At 42.1% G+C, this 14,575-nt stretch overlaps 1 protein-coding gene across 6 annotated transcripts in view; it reads right to left on the reverse strand.

The window, feature by feature from the left end:
• The window catches only part of LOC139373312 (unconventional myosin-IXb-like), a 117,895-nt gene extending 112,512 nt beyond the window's left edge, over positions 1-5,383 (reverse strand). For 4 of the 6 annotated variants that reach the window (XM_071113821.1, XM_071113734.1, XM_071114168.1 and 1 more), the window contains exon 1: positions 4,970-5,371. The gene's annotated coding sequence lies outside the window, so the exon portion shown is untranslated. Of the gene's footprint in view, positions 1-4,969 lie in introns of all 6 variants that reach the window. The other 2 variants (XM_071114083.1, XM_071113907.1) reach the window with 2 other exon arrangements.
• Between the last annotated feature and the right edge of the window lie 9,192 nt (positions 5,384-14,575).

Here is a 14,575-nt window from a genome sequence, read left to right on the forward strand (position 1 = left end):
TTCCTGTAGTCCACAATCATCTCCTTAATCTTGGTTAAGTTGAGGGATAGGTTGTTATTCTGGCACCACCCGGCCAGGTCTCTGACCTCCTCCCTATAGGCTGTCTCATCGTTGTCGGTGATCAGGCCTACCACTGTTGTGTCTTCTGCAAACTTAATGATGGTGTTGGAGTCGTGCCTGGCCATGCAGTAGTAGGTGAACAGGGAGTAAAGGAGGGGACTGAGCACGCACCCCCGTGGAGCTCCAGTGTTGAGGATCAGCGTGGCAGACATACCCTCACCACCTGGGGGAGGCCCGCCAGGAAGTCTAGGATCTAGTTGCAGAGGGAGTTGTTTAGTCCCAGGATCCTTAGCTTAGTGATACGCTTTGAGGGTATTATGGTGTTGAAAACTGAGCTGTAGTCAATGAATAGCATTCTCACATAAGTGTTCCTTTTGTCCAGGTGGGAAAGGGCAGCATGGAGTGCAATAGAGATTGCATCATCTGTGGATTTGTTTGGGTGGTATGCAAATTGGAGTTGGTCTAGGGTTCCTGGGATAATGGTGTTGATGTGAGCCATTGCCAGCCTTTCAAAGCACTTCATGGCTACGGACGGCAAAGGGACTATGGTGGTCTGCTTGAAACATGTTGGTATTATAGACTCAATCAGGGACATGTTGAAAATGTCAGTGAAGACACCTGCCAGTTGGTCAGCACATACCCGGAGCACACGTCCTGGTAATCCGTCTGGCCCCGCAGCCTTGTGAATGTTGACCTGTTTAAGGGTCTTACGCACGTCGACTACGGAGAGCGTGATCACACAGTCATCCGGAACAGCTGATGCTCTCATGCATGCCTCAGTGTTGCTTGCCTCGAAGCGAGCATAGAAGTGATTTAGCTCATCTGGTAGGTTTGTGTCACTACGCAGCTCGCGGCTGTGCCCTGCCACATAAGACGAGCGTCGGAGCTGGTGTAGTATGATTCAGCCAGCAGCATACCACCCTGCATACCACTGCTGGCTTGCTTCTGAAGCTAAGCAGGGTTGGTCCTGGTCAGTTCCTGGACGGGAGACCAGATGCTGCTTGGCAGTTGTGTTGGAGGGCCAGTAGGAGGCACTCTTTCCTCTGGTCTAAAAAAATATCCCAATGCCCCAGGGCAGTGATTTGGGACACTGCCCTGTGTAGGGTGCCGTTTCTCGGATGGGACGTTAAACGGGTGTCCTGACACTCTGAGGTCATTAAAGACCCCATGGCACTTATCGTGTCCTGGCTAAATTCCCAATCTGGCCCTCAAACCATCACGGTCACCTAATAATCCCCAGTTTACAATTGGCTCATTCATCCCCCTCCTCTCCCCTGTAACTATTCCCCAGGATGTTGCTGCAAATGAGAATGTGTTCTCAGTCAACTTACCTGGTAAAAAAAACAGAAAAATAAAATTCAATCTTAGCCCTGTATTGATGCTTTGCCTGTTTGATGGTTCGTCACAGGGCAGAGCAGGATTTCTTGTAAGCTTCCGGGTTAGAGTCCCTCTCCTTGAAGCGGCAGCTCTACCCTTTAGCTCAGTGCGAATGTTGCCTGTAATCCAGGGCTTCTGGTTGGGGTATGTACGTACAGTCACTGTGGGGACGACGTCCTTGATGCACTTATTGATAAAGCCAGTGACTGATGTGGTGGACTCCTCAATGCCATCGGAAGAATCCCGGAACATGTTCCAGTCTGTGATAGCAAAGCAGTCCTGTAGTTTAGCATCTGCTTCACCTGACCACTTTTTTATAGACCGAGTCACTGGTGCTTCCTGCTTTAATTTTTGCTTGTAAGCAGGAATCAGGAGGATAGAGTTGTGGTCGGATTTACCAAATGGAGGGCGAGGGAGAGCTTTGTACGCGTCTCTGTGTGTGGAGCACAGGTGACCTCGAATTTTTTTCCCTCTGGTTGCACATTTAACATGCTGATAGAAATTTGGTAGAACTGATTTAAGTTTCCCTGCATTAAAGTCTCCGGCCACTGGGAGCGCCGTCTCTGGGTGAATGGTTTCCTGTTTGCTTATTTCCTTATACAGCGGACTGAGTGCGGTCTTAGTGCCAGCATCTGTCTGTGGTGGTAAATAAACAGCCACGAAAAGTATAGCTGAAAACTCTCTAGGCAAGTTGTGTGGCCTGCAATTTATCACAATATACTCTACTTCAGATGAGCAAAATCTAGAGACTACTTCAAATTTCGTGCACCATCTGTTGTTTACAAATATGCTGTTGTTTACAAATATGCACAGACCACCCCACCCCCCCGTGTGCTGTTCTATCTTGCCGGTGCAGTGTATATTCCACTAGCTGAATATCCGTGTCTTCATTCAGCCACGATTCCGTTTAACATAGGATATTACAGTTTTTGATTTCCCATCGGTAGAATATTCGTGGATCGTACCTGGTCTAACTTATTGTCCAATGATTTCACGTTGGCGAGTAATATTGACGGTAACGGCAGCTTTCCCACTCACCTTCTGCTGGTCCTCACGAGGCATCCCGCTCTGTGTCCCCTGTACCTGCATTTCTTCCTCTTGCAAATAACGGGGATGTTGGCCCTGTCGGGTGTTTGGAGAATGTCCTGTTGCTTGCAATGTTTAAGGAAAAATCTTTGTCTAATCCGAGGTGAGTGATCGCTGTCCTGATATATAGAAGCTATTTTTTTGCCGTAAGATACGGTTGCAGAAACATTATGTACAAAATAAGTTACAAATAACGCGGGAAAAAAACACATAATAGCACAATTGGTTGGGCTTATATGCACAGTCACTTTAACTATACATTAATGTGCACATGTACATACCACCTCAATTGGCCCGACCAACCAGTGCTCCCCCACATTGGCTAACCGGGCTATCTGCATTATGTCCTGCCACCCACCAACCCCTCTTTACGCTACTGCTACTCTCTGTTCATCATATATGCAGTCACTTTAACCATATCTACATGTACATACTACCTCAATCAGCCCGACTAACCAGTGTCTGTATGTAGCATCGCTACTTTATGTAGCCTCGCTACTTTATATAGCCTCGCTACTTTATATAGCCTCGCTACTTTATATAGCCTCGCTACTGTTTTTCACTGTCTTCTTATTTCTTGACTTACCTATTGTTCACCTAATATCTTTTTTGCCCTATTGATTAGAGCCTGTAAGTATGCATTTCCCTGTAAGGTATACACCTACACCTGTTGTATTTGACGCACGTGACAAATAAACTTTGATTTGAATAGAAAGAGGAGTGGGAGGCCCAGGTGCACAACTGAGCAAGAGGACAAGTACATTAAAGTGTCTAGTTTGAGAAACAGACACCTCACAAGTCCTCAACTGGCAGCTTCATTAAATAGTACCCTCAAAACACCAGCCTCAACGTCAACAGTGAAGAAGTGACTCTTTGATGCTGGTCTTCTAGGCAGAGTTGCAAAGAAAAAGCCATATCTCAGACTGGCCAATGAAAAGAATAAGATGGATAAAAGAACAGACACTGGACAGAGGAACTCTGCCTGATGTTTTTTTAATGGACAAATAATTTGCACATTTCTGAGTGACCCTAAACTTTTGAATGGTAGTGTATTTCATGTCTGTAACTAGCATTCTAAGGCATTTGAGTCAGCTACGGAAGTCTATATTTATTAAATATGTTTCCTGTTCCGCAATCACGTTTACTATGATAGAGTTAGGGGCTGAAATGGCTGCTGTATCTTGTTCGGCACAGGACTCTCTCAACAAAGTAGTTGAATTGGTTAGGTCCACTAATGCAGACACATATGGCAAATAGAGCAGCTCAAGAGAAGGAAGTGTAGATACATTATTTCATCAGGAGGAAATGACTTGCCACATTTGACACTGGAAACACCAAGAATGACAGACTTTTCAGCGAAACCTATGCCTAAATTTACTGTTCTTATTTGTTCTTTTGAGACAGGTTTTTCCACAGCTCATACATTATTCATGTACTTACAGTGCTGTGGAGCATTTTGGCAACATGTGGTTGGGTGGAGGTGAAAGGACATGGGACTAAATTTCTTTAACTATGAAGTTTGGCTCACCTACTCTTTTTTTGCCCCAAAATGTGTAATTTGTGCAATAAAAAGTCTGTAGACTACACTTGTATATGTGTACGCTCAGACAATGAGCACTGGTTAGTGTGGGTATAGTTTGTGGAACATTCCAACAGGAATCTGTTCCAAAAACGTTGTAAATAACAAGGTTGTCAACAAACAACCCATTGTATAGTGACAGAATAAGATACTGAGTAGGGAGTGGGCTATTTATTTAAAGTTTTTCACTCACCACGTTCCTTCAAAAGTCTGTCCTCGCTACGTGGTGAGTTGATACCTATTTGTCAGCTAGTTAGCTGCTACTTTGTATGCGTTGTTTGTTGGCAACCTTGTGCTTTTACAACGTTTTTGGAACAGATTCCTGTTGGAACGTTCCACAAATGATACCCACCCCACTGGTTATCAGAATGCATAAGTGACATGTGGGTATTGTTGTTCAGTTTAAAACCAACTTGTCTGGCTGATGGAATAACAATGGAATAAGAATCAAAATTCAACATTCTAAAACTATTCAGCATTCTAAGTGTGATGTTGCTCGAAGTCAACCATACAGTCAGTGGATATATATATCTAGCTGCTGCAACACAATTCGTCGGGACAGGAAGAAAATGTGACAGTTTCAAGTTCTGAATGAGTGACATGATAAGTTTGTATCTATTTGGGAGAGGACGTAGACAATAAGGTAACTTGAACTATCAGACATCAATGAACTGTAAACAGTGAAATATCTGTTAGCTAATATTATGAAAAAAAGATGTCTGTCAAGATACTTTGCGCACTAAAATTCCTACAGCAAATTATTTGGATACTGTACAACAATTCTGGCTAATATCGGCTTCCCAGCTTTCTTGATCTGTTCCTTTACAAACTTTTGTTCAAAACAAGCACTCTAATAATGTATCTTACCTTGTTTAGTTGTTTTTCTCATTGTCTGAGATGACTCCTTATTGTATTTCCCGCATACAACTGATAGACAATTCAGAAATAATATTTTGTAGTTCCCTTTCTGATGAAATCAAAACTGGATAACCAACCAAATACTTCCAGCTAACGTTAGCATAGCGAAGGACGTTGCCGTTCAGAATCGAGCACTAAATATATGCTTATAGTAGCTAATCACAAAACGGTTTAGAAGCATGCCGCAAAGTTATTTTTCTACAATGTAGTATACCTATTTTAAATGGCTATCTTACCCAAATACTGTAACCTTGATGTGGTCAAATACATTTAATCGTACATCTTTTCAAGTCTACTGCCTGGCTTCGCGAGTTGACTATAATGATTATATGGTTTGCTGCTAGCTTGCTTACTTCCTTTCTCACGCAAGCTCGAGGCTCCGCGCGGTGAAAAAAAGTTTAGAAAAAAACGCAAGTGATATTCCAAAGAGTTTCTAAACCCAGAGGCGCTTCAACGCAAGACTTCCGGGAACGCTTGCGAAACCAACCAAACAGACCAGGCCGGGGTTTGGTGTTTGAGAAGTCAATAAGAGGAGTGAAAAATAATTTATTAGTTGTTACCTTTCTCTAAATCTAAAGGCACAAGCTAGATTATAGCCAGTGTCTTAAGTAGATGAACATGTTATTATTCCAACCTCGGGAAAATGACAAACTGACACGCTTTTTTATTTTCGTCAAAAACAACTTTATATCGAAGGAGTGACTTTGTTGGCGGCCTGCACATGCGCAGTTTGGCGCATGATGCTCGTTAGACCCAAAGTGCTGCTTCTACGCATGAGCTTTGCTAGTCAACGTCGCCATGACATCGCCTACCAAAGAATCGGGGATTTCTATTGGAGAAGTACTTTTAGTCTATCTGGATATTCCATACAATGTAACTAACTCACTGTTCCACCAAACATGTAATTGCTCAGCGCCATCTACAGATATTAGATTAGTGATGCACTTTAAACGTTGAGTGCAGTGACATCACAGGGTAAAACTTAGTTAAACATATCTTTGGTAACCTGTGGTAACATTTAGACCTGCAATGGAAAAGCATCATGCAATAAAGGCATTTTACTACCGGTAAAGAACCAAGGTAAGTGTTTTACAAGTTATACGTTTACATTTGTTGATGACATGTCTGATTCATAGTCTGATTCATTAGCCTAGCAACTACACTGAACAAAAATATAAATGCAACATGCAACAATTTCTAAGATTTTACTGAGATAGTTAAATCAGTCAATTGAAATAGGGGTGAAGCCATGGGTGGGCCTGGCTCCCAAGTGGGTGGGCCTATGCCCACCCATGGCTTCACCCCTGCCCAGTCATATGAACTCCATTAGGGCCTAATTTATTTATTTCAATTTACAGATTTTACTAACTCAGTAACATCTTAGAAATTGTTGCATGTTGCGTTTATATTTTTTTCCCCACTGGGGAGACAGGCCCAGCCAATCAGAATGCATTTTCCCCGCAAAAGGGCTTTATTACAGACAGAAATACTCCTCAGTTTCATTAGCCGTCTGGGTAGCTGGTCTCAGAAAATCCCACAGGTGAAGAAGCTGGATGTGGAGGTCCTGGGCTGGCGTGGTTACTCATGGTCTGTGGTTGCGAGGCTGGTTGGACATACTGCCAAATTCTCTAAAATGACGTTATGGTAGAGAAATGAACATTACATTCTCTGGCAACAGCCCTGGTGTATATTCCTGAAGTCAGCATGCCAATTGCACGCTCCCTCAAAACTTGAGACATCTGTGCCATTGTGTTGTGTGACAAAACTGCACATTTTAGAGTGGCATTTTATTATTATCCCCAGCACAAGTGCACCTGTGTAATGATCATGCTATTTAATCAGCTTATTGATATTCCACACCTGTCAGGTGGATGAATTATCTTGGCAAAATGTTCACTAACAACGAAGTAATCAAATGTGTGCACAAAATTGGATAGAAATACCCTTTTTGTGCGTAAAGGAACAAATCTGGGATCTTTTATTTCACCTCATGAAACATGCGACCAACACTCTACATGTTGTGTTTTTATTTTTGTTCAGTATAGTATGCTGATGTTTGTTAAAACCTAGAAATGCCAGATTTTACCTCCAAATTCCAGAATTGTCAGAAGACAGTGCTTCCTACTGATAATGAATGATTCCGTGTCAATTTGTAAATATCATCCACTTGGCCTGATTGCAGTGCTTAGTTTGGCTTTATAACTAAATCGGTCCACACCAAGGCTCATGTGATTTACAATGTACAAAGCAAGTTGAAAGTGGCTTCTGCAAGTATAAATGAGCCAATATCAGCACCATGTGGTAAGATTATGCACTGACAACTTTGACTGTGAATAGTACATGCAATTTCATCAAATGACCAACAGGTGTTGATACAGCTCTTCCCAGAATTTTTTGGGACGAAAGGGTGATTTTGTCCATCCTCACCAGACACGATCATGACACCGCTTACAAAATGTGAACCAACTAAACTGAATTAAAATATACATTCAATATGTAAAGTGTTGGACCCATGTTTCATGAGTTGAAATTAAAGATGCCGAAATGTTTCATACTCACATAAAGCTTATTTGTCAAAAATGTTGTACACAAATGTGTTTACATCCCTGTTAGTGAGCATTTCTCCTTTGCCAAGATAATCCATCCCCTGACAGGTGTGGCATATCAAGGAGCTAATTAAGCAGCATGATCATTACACAGATGCGCCTTGTGCTGTGGACAATAAAAGGCCACTCTAAAATGTGGCGTTTTATCACACAACACAAGTTGTGAGTGAGTGTGTAATTGGCATGCTCACTGCAGGACTGTCCACCAGAGCTGTTGCTAGAGAATTTAATGTTGAGAGGATCTGCAGAGAAGAATGGGAATGCTTCAACAAAGTACTGAGAAAAGGTCTGAATACTTATGTAAATGTCATATTTCAGTTGTTGTTTTTTTGGTACATTTGCTATAATTTCTAACAACCTGTTTTTTCTTTGTCATTATGGGGTATTGCGTGTAGATTGTAAAACAATTGAATCCATTTTAGAATAAGGCTGTAATGTAACAAAATGTGGAAAATGACAAGGGGTCTGAATACTTTCCAAATGCACTGTATATCCATTTGGGGGCAGGTCAGAATACACAAACAACATTCATGGATATTTAGCTAGCTTTGTCCTGGGAGATGGGGGGATTGACATTGGGTTCTTATTTTACCTGACATTCATATGGTCCTCTTTTTAGCTAATAAAAAGGGAAACCTGGTTAGTTTCTAGTTATCTTTAGTGAATCTCTCCTAATTTGTATTTCAAGCATCAAGTGGATTTGTATCTTCATGATATCCAATAACTCCTTGAACACACCTGCAGCTTTATTGCGTTTTGGTACACCAGAAGTACATTCATTTCCAATGGAAAGCTGTGTTTGCCCGTGCAGCACTGTAGCATTACAGTGCTGCATGCTCCATACAGAACACACTGCAACTGCCTCTGTAATGCAATGCTACAATGCAATGCCGCAAGGCAAACACAGTGTTCCATTGGAAATGTATGTACTTCTGGTGTACCAAAACACGATGTTTCTGAAGGTGTGATTGAGGTGTTAGGATTTCTATTTTAGTGCTTTGCTATGCAGACGCATGTTCAAGCGCACAAACGATGTAGGTAGAATATTGAATAACATGTATGAGTACATTTATTTTGCAATGCTGGTGCACACAACGTGGCCAGTGAGGTTTGTATGTTATTATGATATTTTTGAACTCAGCAAAAAAAGAAACGTCCCTTTTTCAGGACCCTGTCTTTCAAAGCTAATTCGTAAAAATCCAAAATCCAAACTTCACAGATCTTCATTGTAAAGGGTTTAAACACTGTTTCCCATGCTTGTTCAATGAACCATAAACAGTTCATTAACATGCACCAGTGGAACAGTTGTAAATACACTAACAGCTTACAGACGATAGGCAATTAAGGTCACAGTTAAGAAAACTTAGGACACCAAGGAGGCCTTTCTACTGACGCTGAAAAACACCAAAAGAAAGATGCCCAGGGTCCCTGCTCATCTGCGTGAATATGCCTTAGGCATGCAGCAAGGAGGCATGCAGATGCAGACTGCAGATGTGGCCAGGGCAATAAATTGCAATGTCCGTACTGAGACAGCGCTACAGGTAGACAGGACGGACAGCTGATCGTTCTCGCAGTGGCACACCATGTGTAACAACACCTGCACAGGATCGGTACATCCGAACATCACACCTGCGGGACATGTACAGGATGGCAACAACAACTGCCCGAGTTACACCAGGAACGCTCAATCCCTCCATCAGTGTTCAGACTAGGCTGAGAGAGGCTGGACTGAGGGGTTGTAGGCCTGTTGTAAGGCCGGTGCTCACCAGACATCACCGGCAACAACGTCACCTATGGGCACAAACCCACTGTCGCTGGACCAGACAGGACTGGCGAAAAGTGCTCTTCACTGACGGGTCACGGGTTTGTCTCACCAGGGTTGATGGTCGGATTTGCGTTTATCGTCGAAGGGATGAGCGTTACATCGAGGCGTGTACTCTGGAGCGGGATCGATTTGGAGGTGGAGGGTCCGTCATGGTCTGGGGTTTTGTGTCACAGCATCAACGGACTGAGCTTGTTGTCATTGCAGGCAATCTCAACACTGTGCGTTACAGGGAAGACATCCTCCTCCCTCATGTGGTACCCTTCCTGCAGGCTCATCCTGACATGACCCTCCAGCATGACAATGCCACCAGCCATACTGCTTGTTCTGTGCGTGATTTCCTGCAAAACAGGAATGTCATTGTTCTGCCATGGCCAGCGAAGAGCCCGGATCTCAATCCCATTGAGCATGTCTGGGACCTGTTGGATCGGAGGGTGAGGGCTATGGTCATACCCCCCAGAAATGTCCGGGAACTTGCAGGTGCCTTGGTGGAAGAGTGGGGTAACATCTCACAGCAAGAACTCGCATATCTGGTGCAGGCCATGAGGAGGAGATGCACTGCAGTACTTAATGCCGCTGGTGGCTTTTGATTTTGATCCCCCCCCTCCCTTTGTTCAGGGACACATTATTCCATTTATGTTAGTCACATGTCTGTGGAACTTGTTCAGTTTATGTCTGTTGTTGAATCTTGTTAGGTTCATACAAATATTTACACATGTTAAGTTTGCTGAAAATAAATGCAGTTGACAGCGAGAGGATGTTTCTTTTTTTGCTGAGTTTAGAAGTCTGTGGGATAGACTACTTGCCAGTTGTCATCAGTAATTGACTTACTGCAGGTGTATGTGCAGATGATTCTATCTGTTATGTGATTTATTTCTTGAGGAAAAGCATTAGCTATCCTGTAAGTAAAGCTATAAAATCACATTTTTAATTTAACGCAGTACTGACCTTGAATGCCCCAATTAGTAGGTCAGCAACTGATATGCACCTGTGACTCACATACATGCTCAATTAAGGCAGAATTTGTTCTACCATAGACCATAAAATATCTAGTATCAGATTGCCCTACCTCTAATCCTAACCTTAATCATTATTGAGAGGGGAAAATATAATTATTCTGCTGTAGCCTATCTATGGTTAAGGGCAACTTTTCCACTCTATTTGGCATATTGTGCATACTTAAATATAAAAATAAAAAGGTTGCATAACTTGCTGAATGTTGTGGGAAGGAATGTAAACAAGTTCATAGTTTCCATTTCCTTGTAGTCTACGCTATGCACATTGTGGTTTTAGTTGTATTTTCAGAGAAAGGGCGTTTTCAACAGTTATGGGTGTTGACAGCCAAGGATGCGGTTGTTTTCTGTTACCTTTTCGGGACAGTTTTTTCAGGCCCACAAACCGATACTGCCTCTGTAGCATCACTTGATTGAGAAAAGGTTCATATGTATCACCTATTTTACTAGAAGATTATTGAAGCATGCAAGATTTCACTACAGCCTTATTGAAAAATTTGATGTTGTGATTTTTTTTGCCTTATTACCCTGAAATGTAGGTAAAACTAGGAAGATTAAAACTAACTTTAATATGACAGTGTTTATATTGTTTGCTTGGCTGACCCAAAGACAGGTGAGATCTAAATATTTATTCAGCTCATTGGCCATTGGGTTTGTTATTTGCATTATTCAGTGGCAGAAAGCTCATTTAAATGAGAGGTGATTCATTAAACGAGAATGTGTAGATCTAAATCAAACCACTTTGGCATGGGCCTTCAAATCCTCTAAAGGTTCTACAGCTGCACCATCGAGACCATCTTGACTGGCTGCATCACTGCTTGGTATGGCAACTTCACTGCCCTCGATCGTATGGTGCTACAGAGGATGGTGCAGAAAGCCCAGTACATCACTGGGGCAGAGCTCCCTGCCATCTAGTACCTCTACAGTGCATTCAGAAAGTATTCAGGCCCCTTGACGTTTTCCACATTTTGTTACGTTACAGCCTTATTCTAAAATGTATTCAATGTTTTTTTTCCCTCATCAATCTACACACAATACCCCATAGTGATAAAATGAAAATTGTTTTTTTAGACATTTTTGCAAATGTATTAAAAACTAGAAACAAAAACATCTTCTTTACATAAGTATTCAGACCCTTTGCTATGAGATCTGAAATGGAGCTTAGGTGCATCCTGTTTCCATTGATCATCCTTGAGATGTTTCTACAACTTGATTGGAGTACACCTGTGGAAAGTTCAATTGATTGGACATGATTTGGAAAGGAACACAACTGTCTATTTAAGGTCCCACAGTTGACAGTGCATGTCAGAACAAAAACCAAGGCATGAGGTCAAAGGAATTGTCCGTAGAGCTCCTAGACAGGATTGTGTCGAGGCACAGATCTGGGGAAGGGTACAAAAAAAATTCTGCAGCCTTGAAGGTCCCCAAGAACACAGTGGCCTCCATCATTCTTAAATGGAAGAAGTTTGGAACCACCAAAACTCTTCCTAGAGCTGGCCTCCCGGGCCAAACTGAGCGATCGGGGGAGAAGGGCCTTGGTCAGGGAGGTGACCAAGAACCCAATGGTCACTCTGACAGAGCTCCAGATGGGAGAACCTTCCAGAAGGACAACCATCTCTGCAGCACTCCACTAATTAGGCCTTTATGGTAGAGTGGCCAGACGGAAGCCACTCCTCAGTAAAAGGCACATGACATCCAGCTTGGTGTTTGCCAAAAGGCACCTAAAGTTCTCTTACCATGAGACACAAGATTCTCTGGTCTGATGAAACTAAGATTGAACTCTTTGGCCTGAATGCCAAGCATCACATCTGGAGGAAACCTGGCACAATATCTATGGTGAACCATGGTGGTGGCAGCTTCATGCTATGGGTGGGGTTCTGCGGCAGGGACTGGGAGACTAGTCAGGATTGAGGGAAAGATGAACAGAGCAAAGTACAGAGAGATCCTTGATGAAAACCTGCTCCAGAGTGCTCAGGACCTCAGACTGGGGCAAACGTTCATCTTCTAACAGGACAACAACCCTAAGCACACAGCCAAGACAAAGCAGGAGTGGCTTTGAGAAAAGTCTCTGAATGTCCTTGAGTGGCCAAGCCAGAGCCCGGACGTTAACCCGATCGAACATCTCTGGAGAGACCTGAAAATAGCTGTGCAGCAAATGCTCCCCATCCAACCTGACAGAGCTTGAGAGGATCTGCAGAGAATAATGGGAGAAACTCCTCAAATACAGGTGTGCCAAGCTTGTCATACCCAAGAAGACTTGAGGCTGTACTCGATGTCAAAGTTGCTTCAACAAAGTACTGAGTAAAGGGTCTGAATATTTATTTTTTCTTAAAACCTGTTTTTGCTTTGTCATTATGGGGTATTGTGTGTAGATTGATGAGGGAAAAATAACAATTTAATACATTTCAGAATAAGGCTGTCAAGTACCAAAGTGTGGATGAAGTCAAGGGGTCTGAATACTTTCCGAATGCACGGTATATCAGGCTGTGTGAAAGGAAGGCCCGGAAAATTGTTAAAGCCTCCAGCCATCTAAACCATAGATATAGGCTGTTCTCTCTGCTTCCGTACGGCAAGTAGAATCGGAGCAACAAGTATCTACATTGACCTTTCTATTTAATTTTTGCACACTCAAACACTCACTCTATGCACACTCACTTACACACACTCACACTGACACTCCAACACACACTCACTTAATTTTCTCACACACACATAATACACACACACTTTCATATTGACTGTCCACACACATTCACACACAGTCACATACAATCATCATATATGCTGCTGCTATTTTGTTTATCATATACTGAGCAAAAATATAAATGCAACATGTAAAGTGTTGAAATAAGCTGAAATTAAAGATCCCAGAAATCTATACACACAAAAAGCTTATTTCTCAAAAATGTACACATTTGTTTACATCTCTGTTAATAAGCATTTCTCCTTTGCCAAGATAATCTATCCCCCTGATGGGTGTGTTAAATCAAGAAGCTGATTAAACAGCATGATCATTACACATGTGCACCTTGTACTGTGAACAACAATTGGCCACTATAAAATGTGCAGTTTTGTTACACAACACAAGTTGTGAGTGAGGTTGCAGGATTGTCCACCAGTGCTGGTGGCAGAGAATTTAGAATGATTTTAATGGCTGATTTCCTTTTTTGAAATGTAACTCATTCAAATCTTTGAAATTGTTGCATGTTGTGTTTCATTTAGTTGTTTTTCTTGTGTATATCCTGATGCACCTATACTGTACATACAGTATATAACCCTCCCACTCTAGTATCCCTGCACATTGTAAACATGGTATTAGAACTGACCCTCAATATAGCTTACTTACTTTCTTGTGTTCTTCTTATTTCTATTTCTTGTGCTACCTGACTTTTTTTCTATATTTTTTTAAATAAACTACAGATATTGATTACTTTATTGTTGGGAAAGAGCAAGCAAGAAAGGCATTTCACTGTACTTGTGCATGTGACAATACAAACTTTAAACTTGTGGCCTCACTTTCCTTAAATTACTCACCATGAGTCAAGTTAAGCATGAGATTGCAGATATGCTTCAGCTGGAACAAGTAGTTGATCTGAAGGAAGAAGTGTGCTTTAACGTTTATCACTGACAGCACTTTTTTTTTTATCAGTAGTGATATTTTTCTTTACTGAGTGTGTGATGTTGACTTTGGTCAGTTATGGTAAGTGGTTGGGGCTCACCGGGTGGTAAGTAGGCCAAGTAGGCCGTTGTTGGTAGGACTGTGGTCTGTCACAGCTGGGTGAAGTGAGGTGTGAAACCATAGCTGTACATCTATAGTAGGGGAACCAAAGGGAGGGGCCCCTTTACACATCTGATCAGAAGGTTCCTGTTTGCTTCGTGTCAGGATAATCTTTTTCTTTCTGAGAAATATTGAGTAAAAACACTGGGTTGATGCCTTTCTAGTAGAAAAAGTATCTTGCAACATATCCTTGAAAACATCCTGCTCCAACTTCAACATACATGTATTAGGAAAACACTATGAACTGCACTTCCTGTAATCATCATGGAGTAACTTGGGCAGTAGGATTAAAGTATTGCAGGGGTCAAAACATGGCTCAAGTGTTGGGAAAAGTGT

The sequence above is a fragment of the Oncorhynchus clarkii genome, chromosome 1, assembly GCF_045791955.1.
Source record: "Oncorhynchus clarkii lewisi isolate Uvic-CL-2024 chromosome 1, UVic_Ocla_1.0, whole genome shotgun sequence".
Classification (NCBI taxonomy): Eukaryota; Metazoa; Chordata; class Actinopteri; order Salmoniformes; family Salmonidae; genus Oncorhynchus; species Oncorhynchus clarkii.